The sequence below is a fragment of the Leptonychotes weddellii genome, chromosome 12 (assembly GCF_054177405.1).
Source record: "Leptonychotes weddellii isolate Sample4059 chromosome 12, ASM5417740v2, whole genome shotgun sequence".
Classification (NCBI taxonomy): Eukaryota; Metazoa; Chordata; class Mammalia; order Carnivora; family Phocidae; genus Leptonychotes; species Leptonychotes weddellii.
Window position 1 is genome coordinate 14,515,773 of NC_138380.1, and position 10,732 is coordinate 14,526,504.

Here is a 10,732-nt window from a genome sequence, read left to right on the forward strand (position 1 = left end):
CTAATCAAACTTTAAAGGGGGAGAAAGCACTAATTTACAAAACAAGTAATGAAAATGTGGGAGAAAATCCACTTCCATCCTGACTGAATAAGATTGCATGGGACCAGCCCTTCATCAGGCAACAGTTGTAAGACCTGGTCAAAGCCTAAAACATAATTATTTGAAGGCCCTTGAGAGTGAACATAAACATGGAGCTCTGGGAGGGGTGTCAACACATGAAAGAAGAAAAAGGCATTGGATAGATTTTTCATTTATTATAGTTTTCAGCCTTAGGGCAGGTCACAGTCTTCCCCATATAGAATGGCAAAACCTCTGCTAGAAAATCCACATTCATTTTAGTCTAGAGTTTTGAGAAACCACAGCCAATGAATAATGAGGGAGAAAACCTAGACAGGAGAGAACCAGAGAGATGGGATCTCAAGCTTTAAGTAAATCTCTGCCCAAATCTCTGGCTAAAGCTTGAATCATGTATCATCAGGTAGACTCAAAACATCTTACCAAAAAAACAAAAAACCAAGACCTGTACTGAAATGTCAGACACTGGGGCACCTGGGTGGCTCAGTCGGTTGAGCATCTGACTCTTGGTTTTGGGTCAGGTCATGATCTCAGGGTCCTGGGATCCAGACCCATGTCAGGCTCTGCACTCAGCAAAGGCTCTGCTTCTCCCTCTCCCCGCTGCTCCTCCTCCCACTCGCTCTCTCAAATAAATAAAATCTTTAAAGAAAAATATGAAATGTCAGATGCCACCCAACAGTTGGAAGCTTAAGTCTAAGCAAGATGATTAGCTTTAAGTTAGAACAAAACAAAAATCCTCATTGGAAACTGTAACAGAATCCAGTCAAAATATGCATAATATCCAGAAAAAAAATTAAAAATTATTTTATATTTGACTTCTGGGAAGGATGGCAGAGTAGGAGGATCTGGGCTCATCTTGTCCCACAGATACTCCTAGATACTACCCACATCAGTGTAAATAACCCAAATAATTATTCCAAGAGTGGCAGAACAAACTCTCCATTGCTAAATGTAGAGAAGAGTCCACATCAATGAGGGTAGGAAGGACAGAGATGAAGTTGGGAACCAAATGGACCCACAGGACTGTCTGTGGGAGTGACGGATGCCTTGGGCATGGAGAGGGGAGAGAGGAGCCGACCTCACACCAGATACTCCAGGCACAGGGGACCCACACTAGGAAGACAAATGCCCATTACATTTGGCTTTGAAAACCAAAGGGGTTTAACTTCACACGTTCTCACAATCAGTGGGGCTTAACATCTAGAACTTTAAAATCAGTGGGTTCAGCTCTGGGAGAGCTGGAGGGCAAAAGGAAACTGAATCCCTGCCCTTAAAGAAACAGCATAACAAACAGCCCCACTGAGATACAGCATAAAAGCAGTTTGAAAAACACCTAAGGTATACAGGGGGGAGATTTGTTTACTACTCTCAGAGCATGTTCTGGAGGAGCAGGGATCAATGGGAGACTTCTCCAAGAACAAAAGAACTGTTAAGTGCCATTTCCATGTTCCATCACCGAGCCTAGATACATGGACATTGATGGGAATCAGCACAACACCAACACTCTCCACCTAGCATGCTAACAACATGCCTACCCCACGAACTTCCTCAAATCCACCCCATCCAGCTAGGCCTTGGCTCCTGGTCTCCCCCCATAGCAGACTCACTAAAACATTGCTAACACCACATGCCCTACCCCTGTGCTCTTCTGTGGACCTGCCCCCTCCAACTCAGCCTCGTCAGTAGTCCATCCAAAGCAGTTCCACAAGCATGACAGTGGGCAAGCAACCTCAACAGGGGCCAGCACCACTCCAAAGTGATTCCTGCCCTGGGATAGGGGAAAATAACCACACACACCAGTCCCACTGTGGCCCCAACAGTAGGCTGGGGGCAGACATCTGCTCTGACTGCAGGCACTACCCACCAACAAAAGCCTCCCAGGGGACAACACAAGGAGAGTGCCCTGAAATTTGGTACTATTGTAGGTCTGGCAAATGCCCGGTCTGACCCAAATCAATCCCAAGGCAGCCTCAGACTGGCCCACTAACAACACAGGGACCACACCCTGCCCACAACAGGCAAAAAGAGCTATAACAGATGACTGGACTAAAAGCAAAAGCAGCTTAGCTACAACAGAAGGGTACATGCTCCACACATAGGAGAAACCCTGAAGTGCCAGATTCTGGTGAACATTGGACATTGCACTGGAGGGCATTATAGGACCTCTTCTTCATAGGCCACCACTTTTGAGAGCAGGAGACATAGCTTACTTTCCCAACACATAGGAACAGAGAGAGTTGGATAATATGAGGAGACAGAAGAGTATGTCCCAAAATGAAAGAACTGGACAAAATCACAGCAAAAGACCTAAGCAAAATGGAGATAAGCAATATGCCTGATAGAGAATTTAAAGTAATGATCATAAAGATACTCACTGGACTTGAGAAAAGAGTGGAGTATCTCAGTGAGATCATCAACAAAGAGATGGAAAACATGAAAAAGAACCAATCAGAGATAAAGAACTCAATAACTGAAATTAAAAATACATAGTGGGAATAGATAGTAGACTAGAGGAAGCAGAAGGATGGATCAGCAACCTGGAGGACAGAGTAATGCAAAGTAATCAAGCTGAACACAAGAGAGAAAAAATAATAAGAAATGAAAATAGATTAAGGGAACTCAGTGACATATCAAGTGTAATAACATTTGCATTATAGGGATCTCAGAAGCAAAAAGGGAAAAGAAATTTATTTAAAGAAATAATAGCTGAAAGCTTCCAAATCTGGGGCAGGAAACAGATATCCAGATCCAAAAGACACAGAGAGATCCTAACAAATTCAACCCAAGGAGGTCCACACTAAGACATTTAAGCTAGCTAAAAGTAGGGAGAAAGAATTTTATTTTTATTTTTTTAAAGATTTATTTTAGAGAGAGAGCATGAGTGGGGGAGGAGCAGAGGGAGAGGGAGAAAGAGAATCTTAAGCAGACTCCTTGCCGAGCGAAGAGCCTGATGTGGGGTTTGATCTCACGACCTGAGATCATGACCTGAGCCAAAATCAAGAGTTGTACACTTAACCGACTGAGCCACCCAGGTGCCCCTTAAAGAGAGAATTTTAAAAACAGCAAGAGAAAAGAAGACAGTTACATACAAGGGGCAACCCCATAAGGCAATCAGCTGATTTTTCAGCAGAAAATTTGCAGGCCAGAAGAAAGTGGAATGATAAATTCAAAGTGCTGAAAGAAAAACAAAACAAAACTAGAACCAAGAATTCTCTATCCAGCAAGACTATCATTTAGAATACGAGATATAAAGAGTTTCCCAGACAAACAGAAGTTAGAGAAATTCATCACCACTAAACCAGCCTTACAAAAAAATGTTAAAGGGGACTCTTTAAGTGGAAAGGAAAGACCATAAGCAAGAGTAAGAAAAGTAGGAAGCACAAAAGCAGTAAAATTAAGTATATTTATAAAAATCAGTCAAGGGATTCATAAAATAAAAGGATGTAAAGCATGACACCAAATACCTAAAATGTCAAAGGAGAGGAATAAAAATTTAGTGCTTTTAGAATGCAACCATCGAATTACTACAGACTTCCATATGCATAAGATGTTATATATAAACCAAATGGTAACCACAAATAAAAAACCAGTAATAGATATGCAAAGAGAGAAATAAAGAGAAAGAGAAGGAAATAAATCCAAGTATATCACTAAAGGAAGCCAGCAAATCATGAGAGAAGAAAAGAAAGGAACTGAGAACCACAAAAACCACCATAAAACAAGAAACAAAATGGCAATAAGTACATACCTATCAATACTTATTTTGAATTTAAATGGACTAAATGCTCCAATCAAAAGACATAAAGTGACGGAATGAATAAAAAAGTAAGACTCATCTCTATGCTGCCTACAAGACTCATTTGAGACCTAAAGACACATGCAGATTGAAAATGAGGAGATGTAAAAGCATCTACCAAGCAAATAGTGAAAAAAAAAAAAAAAGCCAACGTAGCAATACTTATATTGGAAAAAACAGACTTTAAAACAAAGACTGTAGCAAGAGACAAAGAAGAACGCTATATAACCATAAAGGGAACAATCAAATTAGAAGATATAACAACTATAAATGTTTAGGCATCCACATGGGAGCACCCAAATACATAAAGCAGCTAATAACAAACATGAAGGAGCTAATCAATATAATAATAGTAGGGTTCTTTAACACCACACTTACATGGATAGTTAAACCATCAAACAAAATCAACAAAGAAACAATGACTTTGAGTGACACATTGGACACCATATGGATTTAACAGATACTCAGAACATTCCATCCTAAAACAGCAGAATACACATTCTTTTCTAGATCACATGGAACATTCTCCAAAATAGATCACATATTAGGTCACAAACAAGTCTCAACAAATTTGAAAAGATTAAATGTATACTGTGCATCTTTTCTGACCACAATGCTTATAAAACTAGAAAGTGACCATAAAAAATCTGGAAAGAACAAAAATACATGGAGATTAAATAACATGCTACTAAACAATGAATAGGTCAACCAAGAAATCAAAGAGGAAATAAAAAATATCTAGAGACAGATGAAAATGAAAATATAATAGTCCAAAATCTTTAGGATGCAGCAAAATTTGTTGCAAGAGGGAAATTTATAGCAATACAGGCGTACCTCAAGAAGAAAAATATCAAACAACCTAACCTTACACCTAAAGGAGCTAGAAAAAGAACAACAAACAAAATCCAAAATCAGTTTGAAGGAAGCAAATAATGAAGATTAGAGCAGAAATAAATGATATAAAAACTAAAAAAAACAATAGATCAATGAAACCAGCAGCTTGTTCTTTGAAAGAATCAACAAAATTGATAAACTTAATTTAGCCAGACTCATCAAATTAAAAAAGAGAACTGAAAAGCAATCAGAAATGAAAGAGAATAACCAATACCACAGAAATACAAAGGATTATAATAAAATATTATGAAAAATTATATGCCAATAACTTAGACAACCTAGAAAGAATGGATAAATTCCTAGAAACATATAACCTCCCAAGACTGAATCAGGAAGACATAGAAAATTTGAATGGACAGATTACCAGCAACGACTGCTTAGACCAGACAGCTTCACAGGTGAATTCTACCAAACATTTAAAGAAGAATTAATATAGGGGCACCTGGCTGGCTCCATTAGAAGAGCATGTGACTCTTGGTCTCAGAGTCATGGGTTTGAACCCCATACTGAATGTGGAGACTGCTTAAATAAATAAACTTAAAAAAAAGAAAAAAGAATTAACACCTATACTTCTCAAACTATTCCCAAAAATATATATAAGAGGGAAGGAAACTTCCAAATTTATTCCATGAGGCCAGCATTACCCTGATACCAAAACCAGATAAAGAAACCAAGAAAAAAAATATAAGCCAATATCTCTAAAAAACATAGACGTAAAAATCTCCAACAAAATATTAGCAAACTGGATGCAACAATACATTAAAAAAATAATTCATCATAATCAAGTGGTATTTATTCCTGGAATGCAAGTGTGGCTCAGTATGTGCAAATCAATCAATGTGATACATTGCATCAACAAGAGAAAGAATAACAACCATATGGTAATTTCAATAGATGCAGAAAAAGCATTTGACAAAGTATAACATCCATGCATGATAAAAACCCTCAACAAAGTAGGGTTAGAGAGAACATACCTCAACATAATACAGATCATATAGGAAAAACCCACAGCTAATATCATCCCCAGTGGGGAAAAACAGATTTTCCTGTAAGGTCAGGAACAAAACAAAGATGTACACTCTCACCACTTTCATTCAACATATTACTGGAAGTCCTAGACACAGCAATCAGACAACAAAAAGTAATAAAAGGCATTCAAATTGGTAAGGAAGAAGCAAAACTTCCACTATTTGTAGATGATATGATACTGTATATAGAAAACCCAAAAGACCACCGAAAGGGCTAGAACTGATAAATGAATTCAATAAAGTTGCAGGATACAAAATCAATACACAGAAGTCCATTCCATTTCTATACACTAATAATGAAGAAAGAGAAATTAAGAAAACAATCCCATTTATAATTGCACCAAAAAATAATGTACCTAGGAATAATCTTAGCCAAGAAAGTGAAAGACCTGTACTCTGAAAACTATAAATTGATTGGTTAAAAAAGTGATTAAAAAATGAAGATGACACAAATGGAAAGATAATTCATGCTCATGGACTGGGACAACAAATATTGTTGAAATGTCCATACTACCCAAAGTAATCTACAGATTTAATGAAATCCCTCATCAAAGCACCAACAGCATTTTTCACAGAACTAGAACATATAATCTTACAATTTGTGCGGAACCACAAAAGACCCTGCATAGCCAAACTCACCTTGAGAAAGGAGAATTAAACTGGAGGTATCACAATCCTAGATTTCAAGATATACTACAAAGCTGTAGTCGTCAAAACAGTGTGGTACTGGCACAGAAATAGACACATAGATCAATGGAACAGAATAGAGAGCCCAGAAATAAACCCATGATTATATGGTCAATTAATCTTTGACAAAGGAAACAAGGATATGCAATGGGAAAAAACAGTCTCTATACCAAACGGTGTTGGGAAAACTGGATAGCAGCATGCAAAAGAATGAAATTGGACCACTTTCTTATATCACACACAAAAATAAAACTGAGAACGGACTAAACACCTAAATGTGAGACTTGAAACCATAAAAATCCTAGAAGAAAGCACAGGCAGTAACTTCTCTGACGTCAGCCATAGCAGCATTTTTCTAGATTTGTCTCCTGAGGCAAGGGCAACAAAAGCAAAAATAAACCATTGGGACTACATCAAAATAAAAAGCTTCTGCACAGCCAAGGAAATAGAATAAAAAGACAACCTACTGAATGGGAGAAGATATTTGACAAATGACATAGCTGATAAAGGGTTAGTATCCAAAATATACAAACAATTTAAACAACTCAACACCCCCAAACCAAGTAAGTCAATTAAAAAATGGGCAGAAGACATGAACAGACATTTCTCTAAAGAAGACATCCAGATGGCCAACAACAGATGCATGAAAAGATGCTCCTCATCACTCATCATCAGGAAGATGCAAATCAAAACTGCAATGAGAGATCACCTTACACCTGTCGGAATGGTTAAAATCACCAACACAAGAAACAATATGTTTTGGCAAGGATGTGGAGAAAAAGGAACCCTCTTGCAGTGTTGGTGGGAATGCAAACTGGTGCAGCTACTGTGCAAACAGTATCAAGGTTCCTCAAAAAAACAGAACTACCCTATGATTCAATAATTGCACTATTTACCCAAAAATACAAAAACACTAATTCAAAGGGATACATGCACCCCTATGTTTATAGCAGCATTGTTTATAATAGCCCAGATATGGATGTGACCCAAGTGTCCATCGACTGATGAGTGGATAAAGAAGAGGTGGTGTATATACACACAGACAAGGACACACACACACAGGAGTATTATTTGGCCATAAAAAAGAATGAAGTCTTGCCCTTTGCAACAACATGGATGGATCTAGAGAGTATAACGCTAAGTGAAATAACTCCATCAGAAAAAGACAAATATCATATGGTTTCACTCGTATGTGGAACTTAAGAAACAAAGCCAACAAGCAAAGGGAAAAAAATGAGAAAGAGAAATCCAGAAATAGACTCTTAATTATAGAGAACTGATGGTTGCAGAGGGGAGGAGAGTGGGGGAATGGGTAAAACAGGTGATGGGGATGAAGGAGTGCACCCGTGATGAGCACCAGGTGTTGTGTGGAAGTGTTGAATCACTCTATTGTACACCTGAAACTGACATAATACTGTAGGTTAACTAACTGGAATTAAAATAAAATCTTAAAAAAATGAAAAATAAAACAATTTTTAACATGCACAAAAATGTGAAAACCATGGCACTAAATAGACTGTTAGAAGTTTGAGAGCTGTTTACAGTATGAGAGCTAAAATGTGACGGCAGAGTCATCTTGTTCACCCTCAGCTGGGAATGTGTCTGTTGGGCCAAGTTGTCACTGTGCTGAGCATGTGCATGTCTGTCATTGCCCACGGAAGTGCTACAATTGTTTAAGTGTTTATTTGGAGGTTATACATTTTAGCATGAAGGCAAATTCACAAATATAGAATTCATGAATAATGGGGATCACTATATATGTGCTTAGTTTGCCATATAAACTAGAAGTTTTTGAGCAATAGAAAATTAGTCTTCACCTCAATAATTATTTGAAATCTTAGTAAGCGTATTCTTTTTTTTTTTCTTAGCCTGTGGTCTTTAAATCTAGCTGCACATTGTGGTTACCTAGAGAGCAAAAGCAAGCACATATTCAAACAAAAATAGTAATATCAGGACCTATCTCGGAACAACTGAATCAGCAGCAGATCGTGTGGGGCCAGGAATTAGTAGTCATAAGCGTTTTGTTACTCGAGAACCATTAATTTAGAATAAGTGGGGTTTTGTCCTATTCATGGAGGTTAAGTGGACATAGTAAATTGTGAAAACATAGTAAAACTCGTAAATATGAACCCGACATGATAGACCCTCACTCCATCCACACCTGATGTACAGTCAAAATAAAAAGTCTAATTTTCTCAGGGGACATTTGCCTCCTGTGCATTTGCTTGGTCTTGTCCCAGTACACAAAGCAGAGTTAGAAGAATAAGTAAGGTAGAATGGCTTGTCTCTGGAATACCCAATGCCCTTTCAGGAATGTGCCCACATAAGCCTCAGACCTCATGGAGTCACTTTGGCTCAGGGATTTCAATCTTTGCATTGTTTCCATCCTAGTCTTTCTAAGGCATTCCACTCCTATCTGGTGGTCACCTACTGGGATCCAGGGCTGAATAGGTTTACTCTTTTCTTGCCAGGGTTCCTGGACAAGCATGCACCATGTGATTTTCCCTTCTTGAGGCAGGAAATGAGACTAAGAAAGAAACAGAAGTACAAAAAGGGAAAGGTGAAGGAACGGGGAAAACTTTGTGGATATAACACCTTCACCTTTTGATTAAAGTTATGATATATATATATATATATATCTGAAAATGGTATTTGTTCCTGTGACTCACATACTTTGGAAGTAACTTGTTCCTTATAGATCCTGGATATCAGCCCTTTATCTGTAGTGTCATTTGCAAATATCTTCTCCCATTCTGTGGGTTGCCTCTTTGTTTTGTTGACTGTTTCCCTTGTTGTACAGAAGCTTTTTATCTTGATGAAGTCCCAAAAGTTCATTTTCACTTTTGTTTCCCTTGCCTTTGGAGAAGTGTCTTGAAAAAAGAGGTTACTGCCTAAGTTCTTTAGGATTTTGATGTATTCCTTTCTCACACTGGGATCTTTCATTCATTTCATTTTGTGTATGGTGTAAGAGAATGGTCGAGTTTCATTCTTCTGTATATAGCTGTCCAATTTTCCCAGCACCATTTATTGAAGAGACTGTCTTTTTTCCATTGGATATTTTGTAGGTCTTCTTTGGAGAAGTGTCTGTTCATGTCTTCTACCCAGTTTTTGACTTATTTTTTTGTGGAGGGTGTTGAGTTTGAGAAGTTCTTTATAATCTTGTCTGTGCTGCCCAGAGCAATCTATACTTTCAACGCCATCCTGATCAAAATACCAATGACATTTTTCAAAGTGCTGGAACAAACGATCTTAAAATTTGTATGGAACCAGAAAAGACCCCAAATTGCCAAGGAAATGTTGAAAAAGAAAAACAAATCTGGGGGCATCACGTTGCCCGATTTCAAGCTATATTACAAAGCTGTGATCACCAAGACAGCATGGTACTGGCACAAAAACAGACACATAGATCAATGGAACAGAATAGAGAGCCCAGAAATGGACCCTCAATTCTATGGTCAACTAATCTTCGAAAAGGCAGGAAAGAATGTCCAATGGAAAAAAGACAGTCTCTTCAACAAATGATGTTGGGAAAATTGGACCGCCACATGCAGAAGAATGAAACTGGACCATTTCCTTACACCACACATAAAAATAGACTCAAAGTGGATGAAAGACCTCAATGTGAGGAGTCCATCAAAATCTTTGAGGAGAACACAGGCTGCAACCTCTTCAACCTCAGGTGCAACAACTTCTTCCTAGACACATCTCCAAAGGCAAGGGAAGCAAGGGCAAAAATAAACTATTGCAACTTCATCAAGATAAAAAGCTTTTGCACAGCAAAGGAAACAGTCAACAAATCCAAAAGACAACCCACAGAATGGGAGAAGAAATTTGCAAATGACATACCAGATAAAGGGCTAGTATCTAAAATCTATAAATAACTTATCAAACAACACCCAAAGAACAAATGATCTAATCAAGAAATGGGCAGAAGACATGAACAGACATTTCTCCAAAGAAGACATCCAAATGGCTAACAGACACATGAAAAAATGTTCAACATCCCTCAGCATCAGGGAAATACAAATCAAAACCTCAATGAGATACCACCTCACACCAGTCAGAATGGCTAAAATTAACAAGTCAGGAAACGACAGATGTTGGTGAGGATGTGGAGAAAGGGGAACCCTCCTACACTGTTGGTGGGAATGCAAGCTGGTGCAGCCACTCTGGAAAACAGTATGGAGGTTCCTCAAAAAGTTGAAAACAGAGCTACCCTACAACCCAGCAATTGTACTACTGGGTATTTACC

General features: G+C 38.2%; 1 long non-coding RNA gene across 1 annotated transcript in view; it reads right to left on the minus strand.

Annotated features, from left to right (window-relative positions):
* The window catches only part of LOC115944897 (uncharacterized), a 42,112-nt gene that overhangs the window by 25,457 nt on the left and 5,923 nt on the right, over nucleotides 1–10,732 (minus strand). The gene's annotated exons all lie outside the window — the stretch shown is intronic.